The sequence below is a fragment of the Pinus tabuliformis genome, chromosome 2_1 (genome assembly GCF_031772625.1).
Source record: "Pinus tabuliformis cultivar Carrire ecotype Pingquan chromosome 2_1, CPIR1, whole genome shotgun sequence".
In the NCBI taxonomy this organism is placed as follows: domain Eukaryota; kingdom Viridiplantae; phylum Streptophyta; class Pinopsida; order Pinales; family Pinaceae; genus Pinus; species Pinus tabuliformis.
The window spans coordinates 823,221,170-823,241,056 of NC_142299.1; the positions used below are offsets into that span (position 1 = coordinate 823,221,170).

General features: G+C 38.7%; 1 pseudogene; it reads left to right on the plus strand.

The window, feature by feature from the left end:
• The first annotated feature begins 662 nt into the window (after positions 1–662).
• Positions 663–1,486, plus strand: LOC149203180 (endoglucanase 12-like; annotated as a pseudogene).
• Positions 1,487–19,887: the final 18,401 nt, after the last annotated feature.

Here is a 19,887-nt window from a genome sequence, read left to right on the forward strand (position 1 = left end):
TTCGGATCTCCCCCGAATCTTGCAAAGTTAAATATTTGGTATTTCAATTTTGAATGCCCATTTCAAAATCTGAACATTTTGATTAGCCTAGCGTCTGATATGCAGTTTTATAGTTTCCAATGTATGAACTGTAGCTAGCTTCAGTTCCATAATCTTCACAAAAGAGCGTATGAGTCCTCAATATCGGGTTAGAGTAGCATATCTTAATTGTCTTATAAAAATTAGAGATAGTTTAGAATTTGATGTAGGGAGCAAAGTGAATTATTTGATTTCACTCTTGTTTTAGAGATATTTCCTAAATCTATGTTCAATATTATTAATCTTTAAAATTCATATATACACCACCACAAGATGAATTTACTTCAATACTCTCTGGACTTATCAAAAGACTTCGTTAACATTTATTTAACATTAGAAATCTGATATGGATATCGTTTAATATTTGAATTTAGAGAGATCAATTCTAATCATTAGATTCCAGGACAAAACCTTTGATATAAATTAACTCAAAATTCTGATACTTTCCATACAATTAATTAAATTGCTTATAAAACTATCTATTTCTCTCCAAAAAAATCTTGCCTCTTAGTTTGTGTTAAGATGCGTACAAACATTAAATCTGACCACGTGTTCGAATAGTTCGACGCCTCCTGTGAATCCCTTCTGTGAATGCGGGAGACCGCATCAAACTTTATTTCCCTGAAGCTTTCACCATGACTATGCTTAGTTGGATGTGATTGAATATAGTGACAAGTATGAAGCTATCAGAGAGCTTAACCATGTCAAGGAGATCATCAGATGGGGAAGGAACTATATAATTAAGACATTCAATTCCTCTACCACCAAAATAGATATCATCTATTGTCAGGTGAAGCCAAGACCTGACCAAGAAATGATTTTTGTTGTGAAATTTCTTTAATCACTTTTTCCTCTCTTTCCTTCTCAATTTATGAAATTATATAAAATTATATAGATTTAAATTTCAAGAATATTTTGGAATTTGATAATGAGGAAAGAAATCAATTGTTTAATGTGTTTCTTGATAATCAGATATTTTCCATTATGTCGGGAAGATGCCCATTTTCAATGCCTTTCAATTTACATATTTTTTTTGTTTTGAATAGGTTGGCATTGGATCGACAACTTCCACACCTCCAGATGATTAGTACTGTTGGATGAGGCCTGAAGACATGGAGTACCTCCGTCCTGTAACTCAATGCTCAGTCAGTTTACATTTGGCTTTAGAGATGGCCGCTGCACTCCTCGTCACATCGATTGTATTCAAGGATGACGCCAATTACTCAAAGAAGCTCATCAAAGGTGCCACTACTCTGTTCAAGTTCTCAAGGGATAAGCAGGTAGATAGAACAAAAGTAATTTTGTGATCAAACAATATTATAATTCCATTGGCTACTATGATGAGTATGTGTGGCGTAGTACATGGATGTACTATTCCACTCAGAATTCTTCTTACCTTAGTTGGTGACTACTCTTGGGATTGCCAAAAATGTCGGTGCATCACCAGCTTAGTATGGTGTCTTCAGTTGGGATAATAAGCTACAAGGTGCCTAGGTAAGCACAAATTCCATATTCTTATCTAGAAATTGCAGGCTTTATTACTTTGGTAGAATCTGTCTCCTTTACTTGAGTGGTTGAGTTTGCTATTTAAGGTATGGTTTCTTGGGTTGGATTGGTTATTTTTCAGTTGATACATTGAATTATTCACAATAAAATACATATATAAAATATATTGTTATTAGAATAATTATTTTCTTTCACATTAATTTTTTTATTATTAAACAAGTTTGTTCTCGGAAAATTTATAATTAAACAATTTTATTTATTAATTTGCTTTTCATGGTAATAGTTACATCTTAGTTGCGACATATGAAGAATTGGGCTTTGGCCAGAGCTAAATTTTATCTAAATAATAATGGCATTTTTTTTCTTAACTTGGGGTTGGGGTGTGAAACTAATAATAAAGTAGAATTAATTGGGTATTGGTTGATCCTTGACTTTACAATGTACATGTAAGTGAAATGCTTAGAAACTTTTGGCAATTCTCTAATGGCTATTGATTAGCTTTTAGAGATCTGCACATTATATAGTTTAGCCATAAAATCCTTAACAAAGAATTCATTGATTATAGGAATTTTTTGAGGAGTTTGAGGTATCACATATTCATAGAGAATTCAATATTGATGATGACAAAAGATCAAAGGAAGCATCACTCCAACTTATAGTTAATGTAATGATTACAAAAAAAGTCCTTGCATGTTTCTATGTTTTGTCTATTTATGTTCTGGATTAGTAGAATATCATAACTCTTGATAGATATGTCATAATTGAACATTAATTTGTATACTTTGATTTCTATGAAATAGCAATACACAATTTTTTATTACAATTTTTTAGTCATATTTGTTGTTATATTTATATAAAACAACAAATATGACTAAAAAATTGGAATCAAATAGTAATTTATATACTTTGATTTCTATAAAATAGCAAATACATAATTGTTCAAAAGAAATAAAAAATAAAAAATAAAATAAAAATATTATAAAATATATAAATAAAACAATTCTATAAGAATTAAGAGTTCTTTTCATGGATTTACTTAATCATGTATTTGACTATAATTTTAAGAAAATACCCACATTAGGTAGCTCATGAATACTAACCATTAAATTTTATTTCATCAAATTCTAGTATTGGAAAATGCCATTTCCATAAGGTTCTCACTTCTCTTACCAAAACCGCCAAGAATCCTTACTTTCACACAAAGGAGAATACCATAACAAAATTATAAAGAATTGAAAGTATCGTTACACTGGGCTGATATTTTCAATAGCTTAACTCTATCCATTTTGAACTAAACCAATATTACTTGTTCGATCTCAGTGGCAAGGAAATACTTTGGTGAATTCTAATATATTGCTTACAAGTTTTGTTAACCAGGCTAAGGATGTTCCTCGGTCCAGGTTATCCATATGAGGACTTGTTGCAGATCTATCAGAACCAAACAACCCTTGTATTGTGCTCCTATCTTCCATTTTTCAAATCGTTCAACAAAACTAGAGGTGAGCCATTCTTATGATTTAGAAAGATTCATTCCTCTCAATATGTTCAGAGTTTCGTTGCAGGTGGACTGATTTAATTGAACCATGGGAATCCTGAACCCCTCTAGTATGTTGTCAATACAACTTTTCTAGCAACACTTTATAGCGATTATCTCGCCGCTGCATATATTCTTGGCTGGTATTGTGGTCCAAATTACTTCCCTAGCCAAGCCCTTCATGACTTTGCAACAAATTAGATATTTAATTTTTTTTATTTTATTTGATTGGATTCTTTTAAATCCATCAAAAATTATTATCTCGATTGCTGTTTCCAACTAGCAAGTGATGGGACCAGCCCGTAACTATGGTTGAGTATTAATTAAACGTTGATTAGTAAATGATTTGGGATCAATACATATGATTAGGCTTAAGCAAATGATTATTCAGGATATTTGGTTGTTGGCATTTATGTTGGAATTAATGTTGGTCTGTTGGCTGTACTTGCCTCAATTTTTGCTTTCCCGCTCTCTGGTTCTACCAAAACCCTCGTTCCATTTTCATTCAGTCATTTCCTGTTTTCGTTCTGCTGCAGTGAGAGTTTGTGCCTGTAATGAGGGTTTGTGCTTGCGACTGTATAGAGCTTGGCAACAATGTTCTGTGTGTGCCTAGCTATGAATTCCTCCACCTGGTGGCGAGATATCTCTGCCCGCACTTGCAGCTTCGTCGCCTGGTTGCCTGGGCACTGTATAGAAGGCTTATTCGTCTGCGTGAGAGGGTTATTGTTGTTCCTTCTGCGTGGTTATTATGCCTTCCTCTATTCTATTGTCTTGTCCTGTTACAGTCTTTCTGGTTGGCTTTCGGTTATTGGTTCTATGGTTGATGGGTGACTGTTCTTTACTCTAGCAGGTCACAATCATGGTGGCTTCCTCGGCTTCGCTCTATCCTGGCAAGGTAAGCTACCTCTCCATGCTATAGCTTTCCCTCTTTAGTTTTCTCCAACACTAACGGCAGTCACCCCTTTGTCTGCAGGGTTTCACTGTTGACTGTGGCTCAGTTGGGGTTTCGTTCCTCCAACGCGAATTCTCTTCAAGTAAGCGACTCTTCTGGTTGTGCTTATCAATTTGTTTTTTTTTTTTTTTACTTCCTAGCTATTCTCGGCATACAATTGACTGACATGATCTATTGGCTTACTGTGCAAGTTAGGGTTTGTTCCAAGCGTGGTTTGCGAAATTGTTACGAGTAATGGCTCTGGCAGTGTCTGCCGGATAAGTTGTTCTTGCGGACAAGACCGACCTCCCTAGTATCTAATGATATCTAGTGACAAGAAAACCAAACAAATTCTATCTTTCTCTAAATATGAGATTTATAAGTAAAGGCAAACAAGTGTTTTAAGTCTACCTTGGGTCCAGTGCAAGTTTGTGGAAGCCACGCTCCATTGATCCAAATGAGCTCCCTTGTAAAGAATCTACAAACACAAACAACCACACACATTAAATAGCACCTGAAAAGCCAATATAATAAAGCATATTTATCATGATGATCAAGGAATTCATGAAACAAATCACATAAGACAATTTGTTGAGAAAAATGAATCTGATTGTATTAACTTTAATAAAAGAAGAACTTTACAACCTTGGTGCTTTGATGCTGTACAAGCTCCTCCCAGGGTCCAACAAGAATCTCCTCTACTTTGACAAGTTTCACTCTCTTCCCAATGAAGCCAAAAGGTATGTAATCTCTCCTCTTAAGCTTAACTAGGAAGTCTCAATTCCAATAGCATTTACCCTAAAAAATGTTCAGCTTCTAACCTCCCTAGCAACTAGCCCAATGCCTTAATTTATAGTGCAATGGAGTGAAGTTACTAGGTCCACCTTCAAAGGGATAAAGCCCTCCTTCAAAGGGATAAGCTCCTCTCATCAAGGGATTAGCTCCTTTAGTTTTGGGATGCATGAACCACCTAGGAGTGAACCATCCCCGTCAAGATTCCTTCTAGAATAATCCAGAATTAACCACAAGTGAGTTTTTAAGAATAAACTTGTGCCTTTTTGACTTTCACAGGGGTCCGCACCCACTCCTTTAGAGACAGAGCGGGCAGGTCTGCAGGTAACATGAACAAGGGGTGCGAGACCGTAGGCAACAGTAAGAGAAAGTGCAGAACCAGAACTTTATTGATTTTCAAAGTATTTCTCTTATTTTTAAAGCTTGACATGAAGAGCTGAGGTTTGAGACTTGCTAAGGAGGACAATATGAATGATGATAGACCCATACTGGCTGCAAATAGTCATGGTGACAATATTTTGTGTTACAGATTGCCCCCTAAAGTGCGAAGTCTGTAGTAGATGAGGATTTCATTTATCATCTAAGAAGAGTGAAGTAATTTATCATTTCGAGGATCATCTTGTGGAGAGCCCGGTTGGAACCTATAAAAACATTCAATGCAAAATATATATATGAGATCATATCATCGCTGAGGTAGGCATTCCCATACTTAGATCAAAACTGACTAGAAAACTAACTACTGCTCTGATATAGGAAGGATCTTGTAATACATCACAAGTATAGACACATGTAGACACAGTATGGATGTAGCCATCTGTTTATGAATAGTCCACTGTATAATGAATACAAAATTCCTCGCAGCCTGGATGGTGGAAACTAGATCCAGGGTCTTGATTTCTACTTCCCGATATAGTACGATTCTATACATGTGAATGAATGTGTCGAAGTCGAACATGGTAGAAACCACTTGATTACCAGTCAATGATGTAAACTGTTAACAAGTGTGAGAGAAACCACCAGTAATGTCAATGGCTCTCAAAGTACTCAGTACAATCCATGAGATGTGAATAGATGTGTTGATGTCAAACATGTCACGAAATCCTTTGATCGAAGGTCAATGATGCAACCTATCGTCAAAGGTGAGAAACTTCCCATTGAGGCATGCAAATCCCAAGGTACTGACGATTTCTAGATCATCTTTCTAGATAATGAGCTGAAGTCGATAGAAAGCGATCCGTCGTCGGCAAGCCCACAACACGAAATCATAGATCAACTTTGAAGAAATTTAGTTGCAAGGACTGACTCAGGGATGGTCAAGATGGATGACAGATATTTTGCAGATGAATGGTTTATTTTCACTGACCTATTGAACACATAACGACACAGCAGATGGTTTGGTGACAATTGACCCAAAGTTAATACCCAGAAACCGGCTGAAGACTTTCAATATGGTTTGATCAACTATTAGGCAAAGGATTTTCCAACCCAGGTGAATAAAAAGTGTCGTGTTCAAGAGTGGTTACAAAGTATGACAAACAGGTTCATCTTTCTCTCTTTTCCCCCACCATTTCTGGCAAGTACCTCTTTATTTTTAACAAGCTTGAGGAGGATAACATTTTCTTGATTATAAGCTCATCCTTCGGATGAGTCCAACTTAGTTTAAATTCGAACCCTAAGAAGGAGTGGTCTGTTCCTGTTTGTAATTGAATAGGTCCTTTACTGTTAAATTTTAACGAGTCCAGTATAGGAGAAACTCGGCGTTTTTCAATTTTAGAGAGTCTGAAAAAAACTTAAGAAAACTCCATGGTTGTCCTTTTTCATAAATTTGTGTCTCCCAAGCTCGAACAAGTATAAAATAATACTTGAGAGAATCGCTTGATCATTACGACCAAGGAGTACTTTTCATAATTAGTGCCTCTGATTCGAAAAAGTAAAAAAGCAACCAATGACACGTCATTTTATAACCAATATCGAATTTGAAACGACAAAAATCTGGCAGTATTTTCGTGTTTTTACGGTCAGAAAAGGGCTGTAAGTGGACCGTCTTTTTAGTTCAGTTTTAACGAGCTTAAAAAGAAAAACTCGACAATCTTTTCATATTTTAGGAGTCAGAAAAGAGCTTAAAGGTGACTCTGATGTTTTTTGTCAAAAATGACCAATTTTGCCTGAAAAATCTGTTATCCTGCACAAAAACTCAAACATTACTCATACCTGTTTAAAATGGATAAAACGCTTCAAAAGTTACCTCTTTAAAGTGAAAAATAAACAAATTAAAAACTCATTTATTCAAAAAAACTTATAAAAAGGGCTTTTGTAAATTCATTTTTACCGTTTGACTTCAGAGTGAGAAAAGAGAGCTTTTGGTCAGAAACTTCCCGTGAAGATTGCAGAAAATCCATCCGTTGGAATCGAACGCCGTCTCCTCCAGGTAATCCACATCATCATACTCTTTCATTTCATCCATTTGAAAATTGTTTTTAGGGCTTTATTTTGTTTTTTAGGAAATTTCTAGGTTAAAAACCCGCGCGCGGGGGTCCGCAGGCATAGCATAGGAAACCTGCGGACCCCGACTTTTTCGTAAAAGGAAAAAAGTCAGGGGTCCGCACCTGCCGTAAAGGCAAAGTGTGGACCCACGCACTATCTCTAACAGAGAGGGTGCGGTCCCCGCAACAAAGGTTTTTAAACCTAAATTTTTCAAATTCCACCCAAAAATTTTGATTTTAGATATTCTAATCCGCCTTTTTATTGAATGTAGGGTATACATCATGCTTGATTGGCGGGAATGGGAGCACGAGGATGTGGATCTCACCGTGATTAATCATCAACCTTCGATTGATGCATTGAAGGCATGCGGTTTATACAAATTCTGGGCCATAACTGGCATGAGGGCCCAGGTGGACTTTTTGCAGTGGCTAGTAGATAGGTGGAATATACAAGACCAGTGCTTCTTTATAGGTGGCCACCAGCTTGAAATGGAGTTGGAAGACATTTACTTTCTGATTGGTTTGCCTAAGAGAGGTGAACATTTGACTCTATTCGGGACTAGGCCAGGTGGCCAGTCTATCGATAGCCTTCGGTTAGAGTTTTGCAACGACCAAACTAGAGACAAAGGGATTGATATCAAAACCATATCCTGTCCTGAGCTCAAAGTGATTGCGTTTATTGTTACTAGGCTCTGCGGAAGCGCAGCACTACATGTAGCCACTGGATCCCAAATGCGGATGGCAGTAGACTGCTTTCGAGGCACCATCTTCAATTGGTGCGAGGCTGTGTTGGCTAATATGAAAGGCCAACTGATTAGAGCAAAGGACGGACAACTGAAGACCTTTGGATATGGTGCTTTAGTTGTGAGCTTTGGTCTAGAGAGGGTCCCAATGCTGGTCCCACAGCATCTTACCGTTGGAGCTGGACTTCCCCGAGAGCCCAAACTGATGCGTTGGGTTACAGTTATGGCCCATCATCCTGAGGAGGGAACAAAAGTCGTTCGATTTACTCCTGAGTATTTTCATTGGTTGGAGAACCAAGTATTTGCCATTCAGGATTTCCCTTATGCTGGGGTAGATTATTGTGGTGACCCAGACATGGCTCTTCCACCAAGAGAGCAATGGGATGACTCAGGTAAAATCATTTCCAACATTTCCTAATTTATTTATTTATTTATTTTTATTTTTTTTATCTCGTCCCAAAATTGATAGTAAAAGTTTCAAATGCAGATGTAGGTCCATGTCGACCAGCCACTCTTTGGCCCTATGAGAGGAAACAGCCAGCTATAGCAGCACCAGCCCCACAGGACAAATCTACAGAGACCTTGGCCGAATTGGAGAGTCATCTAGAGCATTTGACAGCAGACATTCCGGAGACCAGCATAGATGACATTCCTCTTAGGCTACAACGCTATGTGATTGGGGTCCCAGGACCTTTCAGGAGGTTCCTTTGTAGGGTGGCCCGTACAGTGGTTTCTTATCGTGATCATCACCAGTGATAGGATGATCGCCTGTTGTAGACTCATATGACATTTTTTGCTTTTTGTACTATCATTTTTGCCGATCATAAGGTGTTTTTCAACCTATGATCGAAGACGATGTATATTTGACACACTTCTATGCTATACTATATCACTATTACCGGCTTATCTTGTAAAACATATTATGGAATGTTTTTAAATTTACTTGTATGATTATTGCAAATGTCTACTTAACATTCGAGAAGCAATTGCATCTGCTAATGTATTTAAATATCTTGGAATATGCTGATATTCAATATAGTCAAATTCACGTTCCAAGAGACGAACTCTCAAAAATAATCTCAATAACACTAGATTTCTAATGGCATATACTATATTAAGATGTAACACAACGAGTTCAGAATCTAACCTCACGATCAAACTCCGAATCCCAAATGATATGGATTCAGATAATAACTCAATCACTGCACTATACTCTGCAATGTTGTTCGTTGTTTGAACGAGGCTTACCCCATGCATAGATACCAACTCATCAGAGGGCGAATAGATAACCCAAGCTGCGGAAGAAATGTTCCATGTATTACGACAAGCACCATCAGCAAAACCAATGTATGTTTGGAGAGACGTCGACATCTGCAATATCAAGAGTAAAAGCAAGATAAGCAGGAATAATGAAAAAAAACACTTTCTAAGCTAAGCACACTTTTTAATCTAAAACACACCAGCTAGAAAGAAAACTAACCTAACTAAAAATCTCCACACCCAGATTTAAGCATAATACCTCTTCAGGTAAAGACCATTTCTGGGTTTACCTAAAGAGACCTCGTCAAAGTCTACCAATTCGTAGGCCCCTTTTGCTAGCTTTCACTTAACAACATAAGGACCATGCCACATGGGTACGAATTTTCCAGCGCCTAATTTATCATTTGCTTGATCGTACAATAAGACTAGGTCTCCTTTCGAGAAATTACGAGGGGTAACATTTCGATCATACTGAGATTTAATACGTTTGGCATGAGTTTCGATTGCTAATGCAACATCACGTCGATTCTCATCTAGCTGAGCCGAGTACAACAAACTTTTTTCCTCTTCGGAAGTGGCTGAAAGTAATTCTATGGCCCTTTGCAATGACGAGATTTCGCATTCAATGGGTAACACAGCTTCCAAATCGTAAACTAGTTGGAAAGGAGTGAAACCGGTTGACGTTTTTACTGAGGTTCGATACGCCCAAAGTGCTGAAAATAGCATGTTCTGCCAATTTGACCTATGAATCCCAATGATTTGTCCGATCATGATCAATAGAACTTTGTTGATGGCTTCAACTAGACCATTAGCCTGTGGATAATATGGAGTTGAACTATCGGGACGCGAGCCAAATTGGTCTGTAAGTTTAGTCATCATAATATTTCGAAAATGACATCCATGGTCAGTGATAATCGCTTGTGGAACACCAAACCTAGCAATTATATGATTGAACATAAAAATCACAGCAGTTTTGCCATCTGCCTCAAATTTAGGCATCGCCTTGGCTGACTTGGTAAAATAATCTACCGCAATGATGATATACGCATGCCCCCTGGCCGAGTGAGGGTTACATGTAATAAAATCGATACCCCATTTCGCAAAAGGACCGACGACAATTATAGGGTGGAGAGGAGTAGGTGGAGTGCGCATCTTTCGATCAAAAATTTGGCAGTTGTGGCATTTTCGGACCGCGTTAATACAATCTTTAAACAAAGACGGCCAGAAATAGCCAGCGCGCAATATCTTTTGGGTTGTGGCAAACCCAGACATATGACCGCCACACGCTCCAGAGTGACAGTCATTTAGAACCCTTTCAGCTTCCTCATGAGTTAAACAACGTCAGAAAACAGAGTCTGCCCCACGACGATAAAGTGTATCTCCAATAATTTTGAATTGTTGGGACTGGAATCGTATTTTTCGATGCTATGATCTTGAAATTTCTGGCTGAAAGGATTGGGTTTAGAGATAAACTATGATATCCCCATACCATGGATCTAAAGTGCTGATTAGAAACAAGGATTCATCCACAATGGGCTCCTCCACCACAGTTTCCGTGTCAGCACGCGGGAAGTCACACATCAACTCCGAAAAAACTAAAGATTTCTTTGACTTAGACTTTTCAAATTCCAAGTCGAACTCCTGCGGGATGACAATCCATTTGGAGTACTTGCCCCCTAGCAATTTTTTGGTCAAAATATAGATGATAGGGTTGCAATCAGAAATTACTGTAGTTTTATATAGTAAAATGTAATGACAAAAACGTTGGACAACTTGAACAGCTGCCAATGCCAATTTCTCCACATGTGAATATTTTATCTCAGTTGGATTTAAAGTTCGACTAAGGTAATATATCACATGTTCATTACCGAATTCATCTTCCTGAACTAACACCATTCCAATGGTGGAATGCGAGGCGGCGAGATATAAGAAGTAGTCCTGGTTGTAGTTGGGAGGATGCAGTAACGGTGCATGGGTCAACGCGTGTTTTAGTGCATCAAAAGATTTGTCAGCTATCTCATCCCAAAAGAATGGAGTATTCTGCTTCAACAACTGGGTAAAACCCTTTGTGATCTCGGTGTAGTTAGGAATGAATCGATGTAAAAGTTTTGCTTTCCCTTGCAAACTTTGGAGTTGGCAAAGACTCGAAGGAGGAGGCAATTTGACAATAGCTTCAACCTTTGAGGGATCGATGCGAATGCCGGCTTTCGAAACAATAAACCCCAGTAACCGACCCGTTTCTATACATAAAACACACTTGTGTGGATTCAACCTAATTCGATAATGCCTACACCTCATAAAGATTGCTCGTAAATGGATGAGATGATCAGCTCGATGTAATGAATGAGTAGGTAAATCATCGAGATAGGGTTGCACAATGTGCTTGATGTCATGAAACGCGTAAGACATGGCTCTTTGAAAATTTGCCCCGGTGTTCTTGAGCCCAAAAGGTAATTTGAAATAACCAAATGTCCCCCATGGACAAATGAAAGCCGTTTTTGGTTGATCAGCAGGTAGAATATTTATTTGATTGTATCTGGAAAAACCATCCATGAAGGAAAATATTTCACTGTCGGCACAATCATCGATAATTTGATCGATATAGGGAGTTGGGTAATTGTCTTTTGGACAAGCTCGATTAATATCCCTATAATCGATACATATTCTTATTGTTCCTTGCTTTTTGTTAACGGGAACAATATTCGATACCCAATCCGTTAACGGAATTGGATAAATGAAACCTGCTTTAAGTAATTTTTCAACTTCTGCTTTAATAGCAACAACTTTTCACGAGTGGATCTGACGCAAACGTTGCCGGACGGGTTTAGCATCTGGGTAAGTTTTGATTTCATGAACAACAATTGCTGGGTCAATTCTTGGCATTTCCTCATATGACCAGGCAAACACGTCGTGGAATTCTTGAAATAGGGCCTTATATGTTTGAATTTCGTTTTTCGTACAAGAGGCACCTATATGAATGTTTTCAACAATCCCCAGTAGAGTCACCATTTTGTCGGCCGGATAAGTCGTTCTTGTGGACAAGACCGACCTCCCTAGTATCTAATGATATCTAGCGACAAGCAAACCAAACAAATTCTATCTTTCTCTAAATATGCGATTTATAAGTAAATGCAAACAAGTGTTTTAAGCCTACCTTGGGTCCAATGCAAGTTTGTGGAAGCCACACTCTGATGATCCAAATGAGCTCCCTTGTAAAGAATTTGCAAACACAAACAAGCACACACATTAAATAGCACCTGAAAAGCCAATATAATAAAGCATATTTATCATGATGATCAAGGAATTCATGAAACAAATCACATAAGACAACTTGTTGAGAAAAATGAATCTGATTGTATTAACTTTAATAAAAGAAGAAATTTACAACCTTGGTGCCTTGATGTTGTAAAAGCTCCTCCTAGGGTCCAAAAAGAATCTCCTCTACTTTGACAAGTTTCACTCTCTTCCCAATGAAGCCAAAAGGTATGTAATCTCTCCTCTTAAGCTTAACTAGGAAGTCTCAATTCCAACAACATTTACCCTAAAAAATGTTCAGCTTCTAACCTCCCTAGCAACCAGCCCAATGCCTTAATTTATAGTGCAATGGAGGGAAGTTACTAGGTCCACCTTCAAAGGGATAAAGCCCTCCTTCAAAGGGATAAGCTCCTCTCATCAAGGGATTAGCTCCTTTATTTTTGGGATGCATAATCACCTAGGAGCGAACCATCCACCTCAAGATTCCTTCTAGAATCATCCAGAATTAACCACAAGTGAGTTTTTAAGAATAAACTTGCGCCTTTTTGACTTTCACAAGGGTCCGAACCCACTCCTTTAGAGACAGAGCCGGCAAGTCCACAGGTAACATGAACAAGGGGTGTGGGACCACAGGCAACAGTAAAAGAAAGTGCGGAACCAGAGCTTTATTGATTTTCAAAGTCTTTCTCTTATTTTTAAAGCTTGACATGAAGAGCTGAGGTTTGAGACTTGCTAAGGAGGACAGTATGAATGATGATAGACCCATACTGACTGCAAATAGTCATGGTGACAATATTTTGTGTAACAAGTAGGGTCATTCTCTGCTACTGTTAGTTAACTTGTAGTTTTCTTTCTTTGTCTTAACCCTGGGAAAAGTCCTAGTATTCCTTCGTTTGATTATATTTGCTGTCAAGTGACCTTGGCTCTATTCGTATGTAACATTTGACTCTTGTTCGGGCTCTGGGCACTTGTACTTTATTCGTTTTTTCTCGTTGTGACCGACTAGGATCCAACCCTGGCTTTCGAGGTTTTGCTGTCTTGTGTTATCTTATTCTATTTTTAATTGAGCACTCGGAACTGTTTGGATGTATGCCAATATTATAGTTATAAAAGGAATTTGACAAGAAATTTTGTGTAATTGGTTTACCTCTATTTTGAGGGTTGTTCTTTAGCAGTTGTATTCTCGTTCTATTGCGAATTGGCTCGTACTGTTGTTTGCTTTCATATATTTGGACACCGTTGTTGTTGTTGCCAGAACTCCGTGCTGGGAATGCTCGTATGGTTTCTTTGTTGAACTCAGTAATTATGTCTCTCTGTTTAATAGAAAGGAAAAAAAATAATAGATAGGAACGCACAGTGCTATTTAGTTTACATATTCAGTAATTAGAGGAAAGCAAATGAATGTCATGGACAAACTGTTTATAGAAGGATTCAAATATTCGGATGAAAATTACTTTCTCTTTCTTGTATTTCTATTCTCGTGCATTGAACCCCTTTAAAATGTATTACATTGGTTTTTGTATGGTATTTAGACAGTTACTTGAATTGTTCTTAGTTACCCTTTAGTTACATTTATAGTTACACAATTGATAACTATTCTAGGTTTTCTTGCGCTGTAGGATTTACAATATATATATATATATATATATATATATATATATATATATATATATATATTTAAATGAACAGACAACTGTAAAAATGGATTAAGAAAATGACAGAACAACAATGACTGTAATGACCCTATCCTAACTATACTGTTCCTAATATTCCTTAACTAATAATGAAATAAAAAACTAGTTCCTAGACACTGTTTTATTCAACAAATGTAAATGAACCTAAATGACATTGAACCTATCCTCCTTAGCTGAGACCAACATTCGGTCATGGTACCCTTAGCTGAATGTTCCTACATCAGGCTCCTGGGGTAAGAAAAACTCATGACTCCGGTCCATGAGCTTCTCGATTGAATAGCCCGCCTGCTCTATCTGTTTGGCATTAAGCCATGAACTGTCCTCAATGGGACGGTTCTTCCACTTGACCAGATATTGCAGATATTCTTTTTTCTGAGTTCGCTTGGCCACTTGAGTGTCGAGGATCCTCTCGATCTCAAGGGGCTGAGCGTAAGGCATTTGTCTCATCCAAGTCTTGCTCCCTTCTTATGTGTCCCGCGTAGGTCGTGTTGTACTGTCTTCCTTAGGACTGGCAGTATATGGAAATAGGTCTGCCACGTTGAAGATGGGTGAGATGCCTATTCTCGGTGGCAACTGTAATTCATAAGCATTGGCTAAAAATTTCCGCAGAATTTTACAAGGGCCAATCTTTTTGTATTGCAGTTTGTTATATGCACCTCTAGGAAAATGTTCCTTACGCGAATGCGCGAGGACTTCATCCCCCATGTTAAACTGTACCTCTTGTCGTTTCAGATCTGCTCGCTGCTTATACTTTAGACTGCTGTCCTGCAAATTCATTTTTACCTGCTCGTGTAGGTCATTCATTGCCTTGGTGAAATCTTCTCCATTAGCACTCCATCTTTCTTGATGTCCTAGATCTCGTAACTCATGCACTCCACGAGGATGCATGCCATATAAGATCTAGAAAGTATTGTACCCCGTGCTACGATTGGGTGAGTCGTTGTAAGCGAACTCCACTTGGGAAAGTACACGATCCCACGTTCATGAATTCTCTCCAATCAAACTTCGTAGTAGGTTCCCCAAGCTCCTGTTTACCACCTCTTTTTGCCCATCGGTCAGTGGGTGATAAGTAGAGTTGAAACTCAACTGTGTGTCCATCTTCTTCCACAAGGTGTGCCATAAGTGCCCTGTAAACTTCACGTCCCTGTTGGAAATAATGGACTTAGGTAGGCCATGTAGCCTAACGATCTCTGTGAAAAATAAGTGGCCCATGTGAGTGGCATTACTGGTTTTTCTACAAGGGATGAAATGTGCCATATTTGAAAACCGGTCTACTACTACCATCACCGAATCATAACCCCGCTGCATCTTTGGTAGGCCCAAGACGAAGTCCAAACTGACTGAGTCCCATGGTCTACTCAGAATGGGCAATGGTGTGTAGAGTCCCATATTCTAACTGTGTCCTTTCGCCAACTGACACACTTTACATCTGGTCACAAATCTCTACATATCCCTTCGCATTCTTGGCCAATAATAAAAATGGCTAAGTTGGTCTACTGTTTTGTCTATGCTGAAATGTTAGATTAGACCTCCACTGTGCTTCTCCCGAATGATATTCACTCTCATTGAACAATCGGGAATGCATAATTGTCCCCCTCTAAACAATAGCTTCTCCTACAAATTATAGTCCAACCATGGATGATTGTTTCTCAGCAAAGGATTCTGACATGCTTCATAAGCCTCTTTGAAATCCGTGTCAATCTGATACAAGTCTTTCAAATGCTCAAATCCCAACACTTGTATCGTACTCTCTTGCAAGAGCAAGGCTCTTCTGCTCAACGCATCTGCCACCTTGTTGGCCTGCCCGCTAATGTGTTTCAACACAAAGGTGAAACTCTGCAAATATTCAACCCACTTAGCATGCTTGTGATTCAGCTTATGCTGTTGCATCACATATTGCAGTGCAGAATTACCAGAAAATAAAACAACCTCATTCCCCAGCAGATAGTGTCTCCAATGCCTCATTGCTTGGATGACGACATAGAATTCTTTGTCATAAAACGAATACTTCTGCCTGCTCTCATTCAACTTCTCACTGAAAAACGGAACAGGTTTGTCTTCTTGGCTAAGTATAGCTCCAATGGCCGTACCGCTTGCATCAAAGCGAACCTGAAAAAGCTTTTTAAAATCTGGCAATCTCAGGATCGGTCTTTCTGTAATCTTCTTCTTCAGTAGCTGAAAGCTCCCCCCTGCTACCTCGGTCCAACAAAAAGGCTAACTTTCCTTTTTTATAGTGTCCAACATAGGTGCACAGATTTCATTGAAATTCCTTATAAATTTACGGTAAAAACTTGCCAGCCCATGAAAACTACATACCTCAAACAGACTTTTTGGGGATGACTAGTTAACAATTACTACAATCTTCTCTAGGTCCATCTTCAACTCGTTTTCTACAACCACAAAACCCAGATAAACCAGTTCTTTTTGTAGAAAAGTGCATTTTTTCAGATTTATCAGCAGCTTATTCTCCTACAATTTTTCCAGCACACTTCGAACATGTCAAAAGTGTTCCTCCCTCATCTTGCTGAAAATTAATATGTCATCAAGATACACTATTATAAACTTTCCAATGAACTCTTTCAGCATTTTATTCATTAGTCGCATAAAGGTACTAGGTGCATTACTCAATCCGAATGGCATTACTAGTCACTCATACAACCCTTCATTGGTCTTGAAGGTTGTCTTCCACTCATCCCCTTCCCTGATTCGAATATGATGATAACCACTCTTCAAATCAATCTTTGAGAAATATGATGCACCGCTCAGGCAGTCCATCATATCGTCCATCCATGGCAGTGGAAATCTGTACCTGATGGTAATTTTATTGATGGCCCTCGAATTCCTGCACATTCACCATTCTCCTCCTTTCTTGGGAGCGAGAACTGTTGGACCTGCACAGGGGCTCAAACTCTCCCTTATCAGCCCTTTATCCAACAATTCCTGCACTTTCTTTTTGATTTCTTTGTTATCTTTAGGGCTCATCTGGTATGCTGCCTTGTTCGGTAGACTTGATCCAGGTATAAAGTCAATATGATGACTTATACTTCTCTTGGGAGGCAATTTATTTGGTAAGTCATCCACTACAATATCGTTGAATTCCTGCAGCATTTTCTGAATTTCTGTAGGCAAATATGACACCTCTGTGTGTAATAGCACTATTTTTGCTCTTCTTAGAACAGCATAGTTCACTTCACTATCTTCAATTTTCTTCAAAATTGTTTTCCACCTATTAGTAACATTCTCGTCCCGCTTGTTTCTGCTGTCTCCTCCTCCTTGATGGGCACAAGTGTGTGCTTGATCCCATCTTTAACAAACTTGTAACAGTTTGTCTTCCCATCATGCACTACCTTCCGGTCATACTGCCATGGCCTTCCTAGCAGTATATAACATACATCCATCGGCATAATATCACAAATAACCTTGTCCTTATACCTGCCAATATGGAACTCAACTTCACACTGTTCATCCACCAATAGCTGATGGCCTTTCTGCAACCACGATACCTTGTAGGGAGTGGGGTGCTTCAGCTGCTTCAAACCCAACTTTTCTACCATCTCCGTGGCAACCAAATTATCTGTGCTCCCACAATCAACTTGCAACATTTTCCGTGCGACTTACAAATTGTCCAGAATAATGCTTTCCTTTGAGTTTGTTCAGCTGTTTCTTTGGCTAGTTTCAGCAACACTTTATTCAGAACTAAGGCTTCCCCTATTTCCGGCACATTTTCTGCTTCCTGGGGAGGTGCCTCTGCTTCCTCTGGCTGTGCAACTGTTACACAAAAAAATGTCACCATGGCTATTTACAGTTAGTATGGCTCTATCAACAGTCATGCTATCCTCCTGGGCAAGTCTTATGCCTCTTCTCTCCATGTCAAACTCCAAAAAGAGAGAAAGTCTTAGTAAATGTGTTTATCTCTGGGTACGTAGATTCTCTCGGTCTTACCTGCGTGTACGTACCTAATGTTCACAAAAACTGCGTACTTGTACGCTCTGTATGTAAAGGGGCAGGTGCGTACCCCTGTAAAGGTCAAAAGGCGCGCGTTTCATCTTTAAAAAGTTACTTGTGGTCATTTCTAGAGCATTCTAGAAGGTTGTTCGACGTGTATTGATCGCCTCCAGATGGTTCATGTACCCCTATGAAAGAGGAATTTATCCCATCAAGAGAGGAGCTATCCCATCCAAAAGGGGGATTATCCCATTGATGGTGGACCTGATTAACTTCCTCTTGAGGACTATAAATACAGGCATTGGGCCAGAAGGAGGAGAGGTTGAAAGCTAAACATTTCTAAGGGTAGATGCTGCTGGAATTAGGACTCCCATTTAGAAGCTTGTGAGGAGAGATTCCCATCCTTTCTTGTTTCATTTGGAAGTGGGTGAGCTTTGTCAAAGTAAAGGAGAACTCTTGATGGACCCTGGGAGGGACTTGCACAACACCAAGGCTCAGGTTGTAATTGTTCCTTTTGTTTCCTATTAATGCAAATGAGTCCATTCTTCTCAATAACTTGTTATTTATGAGTTGTTTCATGTACTCCTTGGTCTATATGTTAAATATGTTTTATTTTATGAGATTATCAAGTGCTATTTAATTGTTTGATTGTTAGTGAATGCAGGTTTCGAAGTGAAGGAGGAGCTCATCCGGATCAGCGAGGCTGGACTGCTACAACAGCGTTGGACTACAGGTAGGATCTAAACACTTGATTTCTCGTATGGTAAATGCATGTTTAGAGAAGGATCGCTCTTGTTTGTCTTGTTTGTCACTAGAGAGTCTTAGGCTCCTAGGGAGGTTGGTTGTGTCCGCACTATCGACTCTTTCCGCCTGACAAAATGGCGACTCCACTGGGGAATCCATTGATGTGAAAGTTTTTTCCTTTGTATGCAACTTTGATCTGAGAAAAGTCATTTATTTTCTGGTTTTTGGCTGTGTGACTTTGTATTTGGGTGGGCTAGCTTAGGGTTAAATTAGATTTAGTTTTTCTTGGTTTTTCCAGTAGTACGCACCCTCTGAGTATTGCACAGTGCGTACCTGTACGTACTGTTGCTGTGTGCACAGAGCGGGCCCACACTTGTCTTAATAGGTTGCCTGCGTACCCTGCTAAAAATTAAGAAATTTCCATTTTTTGCATTTTTCCTCTTAGATTTTGCTTTTTCTTAGTTTTTACTGCCCAGATCCATTAGTCTCCTGTCAAAGATCTTCACCTGAACTTGTTTCGATAGCATTGAGTGTTTTAGTGGATTTCATAGAAGTTTAAGCCCTAGGGTTTGATTTTTGAGTAGGTCCTGTAGTGACTTTGGCGGTAGAAGTTGTCAAGCCTTAGATCTCTCTGGTTTTGTCAGCCTTCTTAGGAGTCGGACCTGTCATAAAGTCTACTTGTGAGAGCAACTTACCTTTGAGTTGTCTCTTTGGCGAATTTCGAAGTGCTTGTTGATTGAGTATTGAATTCCATTTTACAAAAAGAACAAAAAAGATTTGAGTTTTGTTTTGACTGGTTTTTTGATTCTGCATTAGCTGGTCCTTGGCTTGATTGTGGTCAAGTAAAACAACCTAGAATCATCCTTGTAGGCTTTTGCCTCGTTAGGTTTGCTTTAGAGTAAATTTCCTTTTGATTTGCTTG